The sequence below is a fragment of the Panicum virgatum genome, chromosome 5N, assembly GCF_016808335.1.
Source record: "Panicum virgatum strain AP13 chromosome 5N, P.virgatum_v5, whole genome shotgun sequence".
Taxonomy (NCBI): Eukaryota; Viridiplantae; Streptophyta; class Magnoliopsida; order Poales; family Poaceae; genus Panicum; species Panicum virgatum.
In genome coordinates this window covers 36,819,972-36,837,092 of record NC_053149.1, presented here as the reverse complement: position 1 = coordinate 36,837,092, position 17,121 = coordinate 36,819,972, and the positions used below count along the sequence as shown (strand labels likewise).

Below are 17,121 nucleotides of genomic sequence, written 5' to 3'. Positions count from 1 at the left end.
TTTTGCTCCGGTCACAAGACTTGAAGCTATCCGCATTCTTCTTGCTTACTCTTCACATCATAATATCAAATTATATCAAATGGATGTGAAAAATGCATTCTTAAATGGCGTTATTAACGAACTTGTTTATGTTGAGCAACCTCCCGGGTTTGAAGATCCGAGGAATCCTAACCATGTTTATATGTTGCACAAGGCACTCTATGGGCTCAAACAAGCTCCAAGAGCTTGGTATGAGAGGCTTCGTGACTTCCTAATCATGCAAGGCTTCAAGATCGGGAGGGTGGACACCACATTGTTCACAAAAGACGTCAACGAGGATCTTTTCATTTGTCAAATCTATGTTGACGATATTATCTTTTGCTCAACTAATGATTTACTAAGCCATGAGTTTGCTACTATGATGTCTAGGGAATTCGAGATGTCCATGATCGGCGAATTGACCGTCTTCCTTGGTTTTCAAGTCAAACAATTGAAGGAAGGGACATTCATCCATCAAGAAAAATATACTAAAGATATCTTGAAGAAGTTCAAGATGGATGAATGCAAGCCGATCAAGACACCCATGGCAACCAATGGGCATCTCGACTTGGATGTGGATGGTAAACCGGTTGATCAATCCCTCTATCATTCAATGATAGGGTCTTTGCTTTACCTTACCACATCTAGGCCCGATATAATGTTTAGTCTGTGCTTGTGTGCCCGCTTTCAAGCAAACCCAAAGGAATCACACCTCTCAGCTGTGAATAGGATCCTTCGGTATCTCAAGCACACCCCAAGCATAGGCTTGTGGTACCCCAAAGGCGCTAGCTTAGATCTCTTGGGATACTCGGATTCGGATTTTGCCGGAAGCCATGTGGATCGCAAGAGTACCTCCGGGGGTTGATACTTGCTTGGTCGTTCTCTAGTTTCTTGGTCGAGTAAGAAGCAAAATTCCGTGGCTTTGTCCACCGCGGAAGCGGAATATATATCGGCCGGTGCATGTTGTGCCCAAATCCTATATATGAAGCAAACCCTTTTGGACTTTGGTGTGAAACTAGATAGGATACCACTCCTTTGTGACAATGAAAGTGCCGTAAAAATTGCCAAAAATCTGGTTCAACACTTTCGCACGAAACACATTGATATTCGCCATCACTTCTTGCGTGATCACGAAGCTAAAGGAGACATATCTCTTCAAGGTGTGAGATCCGAGGAGCAATTGGCGGATATTTTCACAAAACCATTAGACGAGAGTACATTTGTTAGGCTAAGGAATGAGCTTAATATATTAGATACGGCAAACATCATGTAAGTTGCCATGTCATATAGAAAAATGCATACATATAGGTTACATGTCTAACCATGGTAAGATAGTGATGAGCATGGGTTTAGCTAGAGGTGGTGGTCCACTTATTTTCCTCTAGGCTTGTAGAAAGGCTCATCATGAAGAAACTTCCCGTGGGGTCAAACTTGACAAGTAGAACGTAAATTCTTTTTATGCATTTTTTGTCATATAGATGTGCACTTCATGTTTATTTTTTCTCTCTTGCATGTGGTTGTAGCTTGCACCATCATTGCATGCGTAAGGGTCACAAAGGAGATCACTTGATGAAAATGAGACTTATTTCATATGCAAGATCTTAATTTATGAAAAGTGAAAAGAGCAAAGTGTTAGGTGCGTTATTGCCTAGTGAGTCATGTTATGATGAGTTTGAAGCTCTCTATCTTCAATATTCCTATGACATGGCTCATACATTTTATTTGGCGCTTTGTCTCGCTTTGCGGCTTTTTCCTTGTGTTTGAAAAGAAAACTATTAAGCTAGTGTGCTATCCTAAATATTTTGAGGGGTAAAGTCGCCTATGCAAGTGTAACACCCTAATTTAATTTTCAGTATTTAATAATAAATTTAATTGGCTTTAATTAAATATTTAAGGATTATTGTGTTAGTCTTGCATTTAATCTAATTGTTGTTCCTTAATTAATTAAAATTTTCCTTAGATTAAAACTTTGTTGCTGCATTCATGCCGGTGCATTGCTTTAATCGTTTGAGTGTTAGGGTTGGATTCAAACTTAAATTTGAATTCAAATAGTATTGTTTTGTTTGAGTTAGTATTGTTTTAGCAAAAAGGAAAAAGAAAGGAAATTCAGAGAAAAAGAAAGAAATCCAGCCAACCCAAAACCCCAACCTGGCCCATCCCTCTCCTCCTCTTTACCAGCCCAGCCCGTTCTGCCCCGCCAGCCCACTTCTCTCACTCAAGCCCAGCCCGGCCGGCCCTCCTCCTCTCTTTCTTTTCTCCCTTCCTCTACGTGGCCCGCGAGCAGCCCGACCTCTCCCTTTGGCTCTTTCCCAGCGCTGCGGCCCATCTCCCGCGCCATCAGCCCAGCGCCGCAGCCCACACCCGAGCGCGTAGCACGCGCTCGCCCCCCCCCCCCCCTCTGTCTGATCCCGCGGCCCCACCTGGCAGCCACAGTGGGTCGCACCCCGCGCTCGCTTGCTGACAAAACCGGCCTGCCTGTCACACGCAGCGCGTTCGCCACGCCCGCTCCTCTCTCTGGTCAACCGGCCCGCACTCCACCCACGCCAACACCCCGGCCCAGCTCCCCCCTGGCCTGCTCCAGCCCACAACCGCGCGCCCAAACCAGACAGCCCGGCCCCGCCTCTCTCGCTGCGCCCCCGGACCCACCTGTCGGTCTTGTCTTCCTCCTCCCGTTTTCCCCGTTCGCGCAACGGAATCCGCCCGAAATCCCCGCGCCGCACCTACCTTTCCGAGCACCAGCCGAGATCCCCGGCCTCCCTACTTTAAACACCCAACCCCCCCCCCCCCTCAGTGTCACATCTCACCACCACCCACTCCGCATCCAACCCTAGCGCCGCTCGCTTCGCTCCGCCGCGCAACGTCACCTGCGCCACCACGAATCCGCTGCTCCGCCGCGCTACGACCCTGGCAAGCTACCGCAAACACGTCGCCCCGGTGCCAGGAGCCTCATCAGGCCCCCCTTCTCCGACCCCGACCCCTGCAATAGACTCCTCTGCATGCGCAGGGTCAACCTCGCCGCCGGACCTCGACGTCAGCGCCCCGCACGGCCTCCCTGCTTGAAATCCAAGCCTCGGTGGGCTTTGTCTTCCCTTGCCCTTCATTTTGGACTAAAAATCGCAGGCGGTAACACCCTTTAGGTGGCCGCGCACCCCACGCCGGCGGACCAGGGCTGCCTCTCGCCACGGCGAGCCTCGTCGGAGCACAGAACCGCCACCCTGCGTGCTCCAATGAGTTACGCGTGTCACGCTCGTCCTTTTTCACCTGACCGCAACCCAAATGGCCCCCTGGATCACCGGAACGGCCAACTCCGGCGAGCTCGGTGCTGCGCCGCCACGGGATTCGTCGGCGGCGGCAGCCCACCGCCGCCTCACGCGCCGCTTTTCACCCAGCCGCCCGATCTAAACCTGACGCTCCAGATTAGATCTAGGTTCCTTTAAATCTAAGTCATCGGATCTTGAACCAACGGCCTAGATCCAAACATACCGGTTCGGCCCGCCCATTTTGCATAAGAGCCCCTGTCTTTTATGGATTTCAACCCGCAGTCCAGGCGCTTTCAAAAATAATTACAGTTGGGCCCAACTTTTAGCAGATAACCCCCTGAGCTTCTTTAAAATAGAACCCGCCGTCCTGCTCTGGTAGATTTGCGAGTTAGACCCCGGATCTAGCTGTTAATTACGTTTTAGCCCTCGGTTTTTGCAGAAAACCCCCTGCAACTTAGTTTTTCTCGCAGATAAGCCCCTAGAACTTGTTTTTAGCCTAGATTATGCGTTTTAACTCCGTTTTAAGCGTTCTTTATGTCCACGCGATCGTTGTAACGCGTAGAATAGTTTTAGACTAGTTTAGTGTGTTGTTTCTATGTATTGATGTACTATTTCTTAGTTTTTGCTAGTGTTTGCATGTATGTTTACTGTCGTGCCTTGTTTTGGCCATGTGTTCGTGAGTAGACGTTGAGCTACCGGAGGAGCATCAGCACTGTACCAGGAGCCATCTTCTGAGCAGTTTGAGCAGCAGGAGAACTTTTGAGGAAGGCAAGTATAACATGAACAACCTATCACTTTTAAATACATTTTCATACTGCATTTTAATACTATGTGCCTATAAGGATTTCCTAGCCACATTTATCCTTTATATATATCCCTTGGGTTGCATTTTGGTTAGTTGTGCTAGGTGCCGCGCTATAACACACTTGGTCCTTTTTAATTAATTTGATTAATGGTATATGCAACTTAATTTTGAGAGTGGCCCTCTGTGTGGCTTGAGTGGCTCACTTCTCGTTAAAATTGGTTTTGTTAGAAACATGGTTTAGGGGACCAGCACGGTGCTTACTGCCTGGTTGGCCACTCTCCATAAGGACCGGTTCATAGAGCGACAACCTGGGACAACAGCGCTACCACAAGGCTAGAATGGGACGGTCTTGGCTTACTAATTAGGCCATTTTGGTTCAGGAGTAACTTACCGACGGGGCAAGAGGGGAGTCGAGCCTCAATGGTGCCCAGGCTATGAGGCTTGGTGTGCGTACCCCTCGAGGTGGGTACCATCGTTGCATTGCCTGAATCCTTAGCGGTTACACCTTACCAACGTGTCCTTTGTAACGGCCTCATAGTGAGTTTGCTAGTCATCTCACCTAAGGAAGTGTGATGAACAACTGGCGTAGCTCACGACTTGTGGGTAAAGATGTGCAACCTCTGCAGAGTGTAAAACTGGTATACTAGCCGTGCTCATGGTTATGAGCGGCCCAGATCCTCCTTTTGATTAGTGGGGTTAGCTCCTTCCGACGAGGGGGTGCCTCTCGGGGTTTTGTATGGTTGTGGTTTGGTTCTCAATAGTAACATGTTTAATCTTGATTAATTACTATATAAATGGGTTAATGGTAATTCATCAACTCGTAGTAAATAGCTTTAATAAAATTTTGCCAACACTTAAAAGCTAATGCAGTTGAGTCAGCCAACCTTAGAGCCTCATAGTTTGTGTTATACTTGTTGAGTACAAGTTGTGTACTCACCCTTGCCTCTTCTCTACTTTTTCCTCTTGGATACGCTACTGCTGCTCAGTTCCTACCGACGCGAGGGAGTTCACTCAGCGCTACCAGGACTACGAGGACTTCTAGGCGTTCGTCTCCCAGTCGACGTCCCTGTGGCGCCCTGCTCAGCTTCGGAGAGTTTATCGTATTTTGTACTTCGCTACCGCTGTATCAGACATTTTGTCATTAATGTAATAAATAACATTCGTATTCGCTTTATTATATCTTTTTACGTGATATGTGCTGTGATATATTGTTCATTCTGTTGTATATACGTGTGACTTGATCCTGGCACGTATATGATTGCTCGGTTTATGTCCTTTTATAAACCGGGTGTTACAGCAAGTCCTTTAACTTGAGTTTAGTAGAAATTTATAAGTTTATTGGACTTAGCAAAGAAGAGTGAGTTGAGTGAAGGTTTTTCGGGTTCACCGGTTAAACCGACGCTTAATGGATTTAACCCATCGGTTTAACCGGCGTCACTAAGTCTCTGTCTCAGCTCATTCAATTTCAGGCGTTCAACCGGCGTATGCAATTGTCAGATCATCGGATCAACCGGTGAACATAATGCAGTTCTGACCTAACAATCAACCGGTGATAGCAGTGTTCAACCGGCGAGTTCAAAATGCATATCGTCGGTTCAACCGGCGTTCAGATGGGTTTCTGCTGGAGTCTCGGGTGAACTGAACCGATGCAATCAACCGGCGTTCTAAACCTAAGCATCGGTTTAACCGGCGTTAAGGAAAAATGCGGGGCCCACTTGTCATATATGTTTCTTGCTCGCGCCGCCGGCCTCTGTTTCTCTCTCTTTTCTCTCTTCATGCCGCCGCCGCTCCGGACCCGCACTCGCCTACACGCCGCCATCGCCGATCCATGCAGTTGCCACCGCACGCTCCACGCGCCGCCCGCCATCTACGCCGCCGGCCCAAGCTGCCGCCGCTCGCGCTCGGCCCGCGGACGCCACCGCCCGCACTTGCTGCTCGCCGCCGCCACCGCTTGCCACTCCGCGCCGCCGCCACGTGCTCTAAGCCGCCGCTCCCGCACCACGCTCCGCCCACGTAGCAGCGCTTGCACGACCGTTCACTTCGCGCCGCAGCCATCACCTTTACTCAGTGCGCGCAAGGTGTTCAACGGTTTGCCTGAATCAAGATGGGTCGCGAGGAAAGGAAGGGGAAGGAGGTTGTGGTCGAGAAGCCAGTCCGAAAGCGGACTCGTGCAGAGAGGGAGGCCGAGATGGTGGCCAAGGCCGCCGAGGAGCAGGCATCAGGCCGTGCTCGTCCGTTCGCTATTCGAGAGCAACCAGTCAGGGGCAGAGGCAGAGGCCGAGGTATGGGCAGGGTCCGAGGTGCCAGGGCCACCAGGGCCACTACACAGCAGACAGAGGGCGATTCGTCTGAGGGGGAGCCGACAGCTGCAGATTCAGACGCAGATTCAGAGGCAGCATAGTCAGAGCAGTCTTAGGGAGAGAGTACTCAGGGGTCACTGACTCTACGACTGTCTGGCCGCACTCGGCAGACATCCCCAGGAGCAGAGTCTCCACCAGCGACCGAGCATCGCACCGGGCCCAGGACGCGAGGTGGCCACCAGCCACAGGTGCCTCGCAGGACAGCAGCAGCAGCAGCAGCCCGTAGAGCCGATGCCCTAGAGGCCAAGCGCGCAGTGTTCTGTATGGACACTATTGTGCGTCTGGAGCCAGGTGTGCTGCTCCAGAATTTAACCAAGGCCAATGCGGCAAAGGTCAAGAGGCTCAGGTGGAGCGTGACAGAGGAGGACTGGTTCCCCGTGACTCGTGATAGCAGGGTCGACCATAGGTTCTGGACACTTCTTCAGGCCAGCTTCTACAAGACCTACCAGAGGTGAGGGCACAGGATCTTCCCACACAGAGTGCTAGACTGGGATTCACTGAGGACAGCCACAGGGGGAGCGGACGTTAGAGAGCACTTTGCACACTTCAGAGGTCTGCCCAGGCTACATGAGATGGAGCAGAATAGATATATTGAGGACTGGGTCAGAGTGTTCTATGCCACAGCCTGGATAGCTCCCGAGCGCAGAGCCGTGCACTTCATGTTTGGAGGCCAGGTCTTTGGTTTGTCGAGGGCGACCATTGCAGGGATCCTTGGAGTCGACTTGGTTGATGTCTCCCTGCACGAGAGAGTATATGGAGATCCAGATCCACCTCGCAGGGCGATGATTGGCGGGATTGCACCTTCTCACGAGGCGATCTCTCAGTGCTTCCGCCAGCCATTTCCAGCATCATATGCCAGAGTTCGCAGCCTGCTGACGCCAAAGGCATACGCAGTTCACATGGCACTCCGGAGAACTTTGTTGCCAAGGAGTGGCTACCCAGCGGGGTTCACAGGTCTGCAGCAGTTACTGCTCCTACACATCCTCACTCACGAGCCATTTGATATAGTGGATTTTATTCTGGCTGAGATAGAGGATGTGATCACTGACGGGATGGGTGTAGTGCGCCAGTTTCCTTATGCTCACTGGATTAGTTACATCTACTCTATGTTTGTGCCAGTTGTGTCACCCATCAGCAGTGTCTACCGTCAGGATGAGGCTCCCAGGTTTCCAGTCTACCGTCCCACAGCACCACAGGACAGGAGGAGGGGCAGACAGGCAGACAAAGCTACTATGGCACGACTGTCACCTGAGGTGCAGGCCCGAGTGGCACAGGAGGACGAGGCACTACTAGCAGCCGAGGCACAGCTTCCCAGAGGAGATGATGAGATTCACTGGTCTGAGCTTGAGTCAGAGTCCTCCGAGGATGACGAGTACTTTCCTGCAGCACCAGCCAGTCACGACCACGAGACAAGAGGGTCCAGAGAGCCAGCTCCATCGTCACCAGCAGCTGCTACTGTCACAGAGTCCCAGGTGACTAAGCCGTCTGAGCTCACCTCTCCTTGAGCAGCTTGTTACTCAGCAGAGAGAGGATCGGATTGCACAGGAGGAGGCTAGGAGAGCCCATGAGGCTCAGCTTGCAGCTATTCAGAGGGAGGATGCCCGAGAGCGTGCTGCAGCCGAGGAGCGTTTTGTTGGGCTTATTGACCAAGTTTCACAGAGGACAGACGCTCAGTTCCAGCAGATGCAGCAGGGCATGATGGCGATGTTCGGAATGATCACACAGCTTTACATTCACACCGGACTTGCCCCGCAGTAGCCAGGACTTCAGGGTGTTGGAGCACCTCAGCTTGCAGTCATACAGGCTCCAGCCCCTACTACAGCTCCAGCTTCTTCAACGACACCGGAGACCACGTTCTCGATGTCCGCACTTCTTGGGTCTGCCGGTCGTCCGCTCTTCTCGCCACTACCAGCGACTACGCTCTTTCAGGACTCACTGTCAGCGATTCAGTCAGTCGCCCTCCCCGTCGTACCACAGGCACCACTTTCAGGGGGAGGAGGAGGAGAGGAGTCTATACTTCTGCAGTCGACGCAGCCGACAGCTTCAGCAGTCACGACTTCAGATGTTGACACTTCTTCTGCTGACCCGGTTACCACTTCTACGGACCCTCTTCCAGGAAGTGCCAGCACGAGAGCCTCCACGACAACTACACCTCCAGTCAGTTCAGACCCACAGCTCCCGTCCGTCACCGAGGGTTCTCCGTCCGACGACGATGACGATGACGACCTAGACCGCTTCCTCGCCGTGCCGCGACAGCAGGACCCGTAGCTCGCCTTTTTGGTGCTTTGATGCCAAAGGGGGAGAGAGTCAGGGGGAGTTGGGAGTTGGAGTCAGGGGGAGGGTAGAGCTAGAGAGAGCTCGTAGTTACAGGACTTTGATGTTTTATATCTCATTTGATTTTAGTTCATGGATATGTACATTTGACTCTTGCGTATGCTGTGTTTTGAGACATATCTATGGATTCCGTTTGAGCCGTTGAGCTCTTTGGTTCTCTTTCGAGTTTGCTTGAGTTTCTCCTGTTTACTTCTCTCGCTCTCTCGTTATTTTTATGTTTGTGTTGTCATCAATCACAAAAAGGGGGAGATTGTAAGCATCTAGGCCCTCTAGGTATGTTTCGGTGATTAATGACAACCATTATTGTGACTAATGAGTTTGTGCAGCTTAATGAAATATTATTGCTCATTTGGTCATATGTTAAAGAGGCCCTTCAATTTCATTATTTAAAAAGGCGATCTCCGTATTCAACTCATGTATGTAACAAGACTAAGGATCTTTCTAGTCCTAAGTGTCACAAGGTTGAGAAGGACACTTAGGTTAGTATAGGTTTTATAGTTTTGTAGAGATCGCACTATTAAGATTGGTTAAGGCCAAGTAACTTGAGCATGGACATGGTCAATAAAAAATGGATGCACACTATGGTCACTCAGGTTATTAGAAGTTCAAATAAGTGGTTTTCAACTTATATCTCAAGAATATTTGGATTTCATTCAAGACTCAAATCAGAAAAGTCAAAATCAGAAAAAAGTCTATACACCGGTTTAACCGACGACTCCAATTTTCTATACGTCGGTTAGACGCAGTTATCAGAGTCTGGACAAGTACATACACCGGTTAAACCGATGATATTTGAAATCAACGTCGGTGCAATTGACCAGAGAGTTTGTTTTTCCAGGGATTTCAGAAGTTATACTTACCGGTTAAACCGACGATGGATTTGAGTTAACGTCGGTGCAGTTGTCCAGAGAGTTGGTTTTTCAGTTGATCAGTGGACAACTACACTCACCGGTTAAACCGATGGTATGTCGGTTAATCTGCCCGAGTTGTAACGGCTAGTTTTCCAAATGGGCAGTTTACATTCATCGGTTAAACCGACGATGACTTTTGGAGGACCGTCGGATTAACCGGCGTTGCGTACTTTTCTGGCATCTTTTCTCCAACAGCTCTATCCGCGTGAGCTGCCTATATATACCCCTCCAATGGGTCATTTTGAGCTCTCTTGACACCAGACAACATTCATACACTCATACTATTGTTGAGAGCCACCTTGAGCTTCATCTTCCACACTTTTGATCATTCAATCATTCAAGAAGCAAGACTAAGGACTTGAGTAGAGAGAAGCTTGTGTGCATCCGTTCTTGGTGATCGGTTCTTGCTCAAGTGAAGGCCCTAGCTTGTTACTCTTGGTGATTGGCAGCACCTAGGCGATCGTGGTGATTGAGGTATTTCTTCCGGAGCTTGCCAAGTTGATTGTGGGAGCCCGAAGAAGTTATGTACGTGGCTTGAGCTCCACCACGCCGGGATGGTGAACGGAGACTCTTAGTGAGCGCCCTAGTCTCTATGACTTGGAAGGTGACAAGACTCTTAGTGAGTGTCACAACGTGGATTAGGGGTGGGTGCCAACACATCAACACCACGGAAAAAATCCGGTCGTCTCTTGCCCACTCATTACTTTCAAGCACTTACTTTCATGCAATTATTCATGTGCTTGACCTTAGAGATCATAACTTAGCTCTACCTTGCTTAGTTTCATATCTTGTTATATCCTTTATAGCTTGTGTAGTTTGCTTAGTTAGCCGGTTGGTGAATTGAGCCTTACTAGTATTGCATAGGTTAAGGTTGCTTTACTTTGTCTTAGAAATTTGAAAAAGGCCCAATTCACCCCCTTCTTGGTCCATCGATCCTTATAACATCATTTTTGTTGAACCTTGATGGATGCATTTTCAACAAGGGGGAGAAATTTGCACAAATCATTCTTTGGGAGAGATGCTTTGTTCAAAGGGGAGGTTTGCTTGCGTTGCTTTTGAAAGGGGGAGCTTTTGAGCTTTGTGTTCGATTTTCACTTGATCAAATTTCATCTCGACACATGATTGGCATTGAGCCCTTGCTGCCTCTTTTTGAGGAATTCATGTGATTTTGTCTCAGTCACATTGAGCTGTTGCCCTTATCTTAGGGGACTGAGATTTTGCTTCTTCCGGATCGTTTCTGCTTTTTTCACTTGGCTTCTGGATCTTTTGGGATAAGTTCTGTTTCAATTTTCAAACTATCAGATTTGTATAGAGTGTTGTCAATACACTTATCAAGGAGGAGAGTGAGGACCAGTGATGGTCACCCCTGGTGTGATGAGTGATTGACAATCATTGTGTGCTGATGTTTTCCTTGGTTGTGAAGTGCAGGTGCAAGGTGCGATGTGGCGGTTGACGGCACGAGGTGAAGGCCAAGTGAAAGGTTCGGGGAAGAACATGAGTAGACTTGGGTCGAGGGAGCCGAAGATGTCGAACGGAGTCACGGGCGGTCCACATGATGAACGGATCGACAAGGAAGAATGAAGGAAGGATGCGATGACGCGGGCCAAGTCGGCGAGGACGATGGAGAGTCAAGTAGGCGGCTCATGCGGCAGGCGCACGCGAACGACTCGAAAGCGTCAAATCGCAATGGGAGGACCGACACGTGCCGGCATCGGAGAGGTCGCATGGCAGCCAAGCGAAGATGGTCGGTTTTGATGGTTTCAGCCTCAAAACCATCCCGATGGCTGGTTTTCTGGTTTCGGCCGCAAAACTGGGGGCAGACTTAGCACGGTCAAGGTCCGGGCGGAGGACACATGGCGTCATCTCCGAGCTTACTTCGAGGCGAAGGGAAGGCGAAGAGGAGTCGTGTCCGTCCGATACATCTATTAAAATCTAGACGGTTTTGATGCTGCGTGGGTATGTATCTTAATTAGTAGCATAGGGATATTTTGGAAATTAGTGGAGAGATGGGAGGACAGAAATTGGTTGGTCATGGCAGCCCCCTGCTCCCACTTGGTCTGTTCTGTCACCCCTTCCCCATCTCCCATTCTTTTCAGTTGTTCTTCCTCTTCCCCTTCTCTTCTCCATCTAGGGTTAGGGATGGCGATGATCCTTGAGACCATGTATCGTGAATTCATAGGGAATGGAAGCCCTTTCTTCCTAGTGCCCTCCGGGCTTTTATTTTGAGGGTGTGTTTAGATCCAAAGTTCAAAATTCCAAAAGATTTGTAAATTGCTTGCATGGTGTACTAAATGTAGTAAAAAAATCGACTTACACAAATAGACTTTAAATCGCGAGATGAATCTAATGAACCTAATTAGGTCGTGATTAGAGATTAAATTGCTACAGTAAAGCTACATTAAATATATGAAAATGATGGATAATTAGGCTCATTAGATTCATCGCGTAGTTTACAGACGAGTTCTGTATTTAGGTCTGTTTGGCAGAGCTCTGGCTCCTTCAAAAAGGCTCCAGCTTCGGCTCCTCTAGTGGAGCGCCTTCTCTAATGAATCTAGATCTGTTTTGCAAAATGTTTGGCAAAACAGCTCCTTCAAATTATTTAAAATACATAGAAAAGATAAAATGTCCATAATATCCTTTCTTTTCCATTTTTTTCTTTTTATTTTTCTTTCCTCATTATCCCTTCTCCTCTCGTCACTTCTCTTTCCTCCTGTTCCCAGCGCCCCCGGCCGTCCTAGCCCCATCCTCTCCACGCGCCTCGGCCCCATCCTCTCCATGCCGCCGGCCACCTCGAGCCCGCTCCCTCGTGGGTGCAGCTGCAGCCTGCAACCTGAAGGCCACACTGATGCCAGCCAGGAGCTGAGCTCGCCGATGGGGCCGCAGACCGAGGGCCTCCATGTCGGGCGGGCTTGGAGTGGTAGCTCAAGAGCATCTACGCGCCTGCCTCCTCCCAAGGGTCGTCGCCGGCCACCTCCTCCCCATGGTCGTCGCCGGCCACCTCCTCCCCACGGACCGCGCGCCCCTGCGACTGTCGTCGGCCGGGTACCTCCTCCACGCGGACCGCGCCCCAGCGATCCCCACCGGGGGGCAGGGCTGGCAAAGGGCATGGTGGAGGTACGGGAGCCGGACGGAGCCACGATTTTATGGCTCCACCTCGTCCAATCCGCTCCAGAGAGCGCGATTCGAGGGGCTCCAAGCTGCTCCAAGGTTGGAGCCATCGCTGAAAATACCATTTGAAAGTGCTCCAGCAGAAGCCGGTTTTGGAGCCGGAGCTGAAGCCCTCCCAAATATGCTCTTAATTTGCGATTAGTTTATATTTAATATTTCAAATGTGAAAAGATTATACCTTTCAAAATTCCAACATGGGGAACTAAACACACCTTAATCAATTCCTTGTCTCATGGTGTTTTTCCCCTTCGATTTCGCTTTGGTGTTGTCTCTGTTCTTGGCGCAGGGAAGGAAGGGCGGCCTGGGCTGGTGGTGCTTGTCTTCGGCGTGTGCTGTGTGCAGCATGGGCGCAGGAGGCGCTGCGCCAGCGTGCGCGCGGCGGCGAGCAGCCGCTCTGCGCCGGCGGCGGGGCCACTTGAGCGCGAGCTTGGCAGGAGCGTGCGTTGCAGGCAGGTTCCGCACGCGAGCTCGGCAGCGCTTGCAACGGTGTGCGGCACTCATGGGCCGGTGCGCTGCTGGCTCGGTCCAGATGCCAGCAGGCCGAGCAAGCAGCCAATAAGGTGGGTGGCTCTGGCGCCTTTTTTATTTTTATATTTTTCGAAAACATTTTTTACAGAAATATATTTTCAATATCACAATTTACAGTTTTGTACCCCTACCGCCCGGCAGTGGGGCGGCAGGGGGCCTGCCGCCCAGCAGCGGGGTGACAGGGACTTATATGTAAATTTAAAAAAAAATTATTTGCGCGGGAGCCCTTGGCGGGAGCCTGCCGCCCCCCTGGCGGGCGGCAGGCCCCCTGCCGCCAATCCACTGGGCGGCAGGGGGCCTGTCGCCCGCCAGGGGGGCGGCAGGCTCCCTGCTGTAGACAGCTTCCTGTGGCCATTAGATGTGTTTTAGATATGGATACAAATAAAAACCATTAGTAAAGAACATGAATATGAAACGTATAAGCTAGCAATTCACACACAAACGCAAATGAGAACGAAATAGGTGATGTATGAGAACGAAATAAGTATAACATGATGACATGTCCATAACAAAAATACAGAAACAACTAGAAGCACATCCTAAGCACCCCGGCCACCCCGGCCATGTCGACCTCTTTTACGCTGAGCGTGGACGTGGTCTGTAGAGTAGGTGTGTCGCTCTGGAGGCCCTACGTCTCTACCTGGACGTCCGGTTGGCACAGGTGTCTGGAAGGTAATATCGGCCTGCGGGTTAGGTGTAGAAAATAACCGACTCCAATCTTCGAAGTTCGCCTCAAAGGTATCCTGTGTGGGCCCTATACAGTAGCAATTAAGATATCTGAATATCGTCTTATAAGTCATATATTTTGGTATATATTCATCATACGTACCTGGTGGTGGTGGATACGAGGAATGACCCATATCAGAAAGCTGGTGGTGCGATCCTGTAAACCGTTCAAATTATTTAAAATATTCATAGAGATAAGAAGCACATGATAAATTCGGGCTACAGATTAGGTATTTACCTTGCGTTCCTTCTGCTGTCGCCGTAGGGTAATACGAAGAAGGTCCAGCATCATACCCCTGTTGTGATCCTATATGTAAATACAAAAGGAATTAGACTTCATACCACAATTAATTGAAATTAAGATATTGACTATATGTTTACCAAAAGGTCGTGGTGGTGCCTATGTTGGTTGAAATGACATCCCTGCAGCTGGTGCCATGGTACTAAACTGAGTCCCTCCGTGAGGTTGGTAAGGTGGGTGTGCATCACCTGTATGGACTGAGAATTAATTGTTGGCTTCAAAGTAGGAAGTTAGTAAGTATCCTCACGTACCTGGATAATGCTGCTGAGACCAATAAGGTGCTTGGGAAGACTGCTGCTGTGTGGTACCACAAGGAAACGACGTCGAGGCTTGAGACGAACCGTACGAGTCATAGTACGATGTCCGGCTACCAAAGGCTTCAAGCATGGAATGAGATCTTTGTGAAACTCGGGTCCAGGCTGACTCTTGCTCATTCCTATCCATCATAGATCCCCCTCGAATTCTCATCAAATTCGCCCTGGCATCTAAGTCCATCAACCTGCACATTTCAAACTGCAAGCAAGAAAAAAAAGGCATTAACACTGTAATCCAAAGTATTTGAAAAGCGATGATAACTTTGACTCACCGCCCCAGCTAATGCTTCGTCCCTATGTCGTGCGTACCCATCCTGTGCTGTCGCAACATGCGGCTGTGGTTGCATGTCAGCATATATCAAGCGGCAACGAGTCTGAGGCTGGTACCAGCTCAGGTACGCCCTGTACGAAGCCTCCGTGTGTGCAGGGGTCGCAAGCGCCACGTTCTCGTCTGCCTGGTCCCAGCCATCGACCCAAGGCTGCACCATTGTCACCCACATGTTGGAGAAGGGTTGCCCAGTCCTCGATAAACTAAATATTGAAAACAATTTAGTCAAATATGATTAGTTAACTATACAATGCATAGTCACTGAAATAGTATATGAATTGTTACCTGTGGTCATGGCGTTCGACCCGATCCAATGCTGACGGCACAGGATACAACTGCCTTTGACCGAACTGTCTCCTGACTCTGTCCGGGCAGTGAGCCTCAGGCCTCCATCTATCAACTAGAGCCGTAAGTAGAGACCTGTCCAGCTGTACTAAACCACTCTCAGCAAGACGACCTATAGTAAGAAGACCAGCCTCACTCAACCTGAAAAATAGAACGATCAAATGTAAGTACATTATGTACGAAACGTATATGAAACAAACGTATTTGTAAAAACATAATCCGACGACATATCACCTGGGCACCCATCGTGGCTCAACAGGAATAAACTCCGCTGGTGGACGTGGACGCAGCACGTTAAGTTTCACGCGCTGAACCACAGCAAGAAAGGACCGGTGCGACGAGTCTATGACTCCGTCAAGTAGAGCTGGCGTATCTCCGGCCATACCTAACACAAAAAAATATAAGTTTTCTGCATTTTCTATAATTTTTCTGCATTTTTCTACAATTTATCTTAAATTTTCATAAACTTTTCTAACATTTTCGTGCATTTCCTACAATTTTTTACAATATTTTTTTATAAATATATTTTTCTAACATTTTCTAAATTTTTCTGCATTTTCTACAATTTATCTGAATGTTTCATATACTTTTCTAATATTTTCTACAATTTCTGACTATTTCTCGAAATTTTTTCTCGTATTAAACAACTAATCAATACCACAAAAGTTGTTGGTAAACCTAATTGGTTTTTCTAAAAACTAATCTTAATTCTACCTAAATTATATTAAAAACATTACCTAAATCGCTAAAATATCATTACTGCTGCATACACTAATTATAGAATTAAACATACAATAAATTTAGATTGAGAAAGTTGAGAAATATTTATTACCTGCGGTTAGGATCCAAAATCCGGCAGGGCTTCGCCGTTACAACTCTCTCCCTCACCCCTCCTCTCTCCCTCCCGCTCTCTGGATGTCGTGGGAAGCAAATGAGGGGGGAGGGGGAGGGAAACCCTTTTATACAGGATTGGGAAGCCTGCCGCCCCCCTGGCGGGCGGCAGGCCCCCTGCCGCCCAGTGGATTGGCGGCAGGGGGCCTGCCGCCCGCCAGGGGGGCGGCAGGCTCCCGCCAAGGGCTCCCGCGCAAATAATTTTTTTTTAAAATTTACATATAAGTCCCTGTCGCCTCGCTGCTGGGCGGCAGGCCCCCTGCCGCCCCGCTGCCGGGCGGTAGGGATACAAAACTGTAAATTGTGATATTGAAAATATATTTCTGTAAAAAATATTTTTGAAAAATATAAAAATAAAAAAGGGGCGGTGGCTCTGCAGGCCAGCGACAGCAGCAGCTGGGCTCGTAGCACAAGGCTGCATGCAGCCCACGCGCAAGAGGTGAGTGGCCAGGCCAAACCACGCAGCCCAAGGTAAATTCTTTTCGGCTCTAACTAATTAGCTGTTTATTTTCTGTTTTAGTTAGTATCTTTTAGATTTAATTAGTTAGCTTTGCTTAGTAGTTAGACTAGCTTGTTTTTACCTTGTTAATAGTTTTTTGTCGTTGATCTAGTTAGTTTCGCTTGTTAGCACCTTGCGTTAATTAGCTCTTGTAGGCCTAAGTAAAAAAGAAAAATAAAACAAAAATTAGTTTCTTTTATGTTAGTGCTAGGTAAATTAATTTTCTATCGTCCTAGCTTTTGTTTTACCTGTGCACTATTCTTTCTCCAGTTCTTGAGGGTTTTCTTTTCAGCGATTTTACTCTGATTTGCGTTGTTGTGTTTGTGTGTGTGG

At 48.9% G+C, this 17,121-nt stretch overlaps 1 long non-coding RNA gene across 1 annotated transcript; it reads right to left on the bottom strand.

Moving 5' to 3' along the window:
- Positions 1-14,360: 14,360 nt before the first annotated feature.
- Positions 14,361-15,168, bottom strand: LOC120676202. Its single transcript, XR_005675717.1, has 4 exons — positions 14,998-15,168; positions 14,663-14,924; positions 14,492-14,599; positions 14,361-14,417 (listed from the first exon to the last, which is right to left on the bottom strand). It is a non-coding gene; the product is annotated as an uncharacterized LOC120676202 (long non-coding RNA).
- Positions 15,169-17,121: the final 1,953 nt, after the last annotated feature.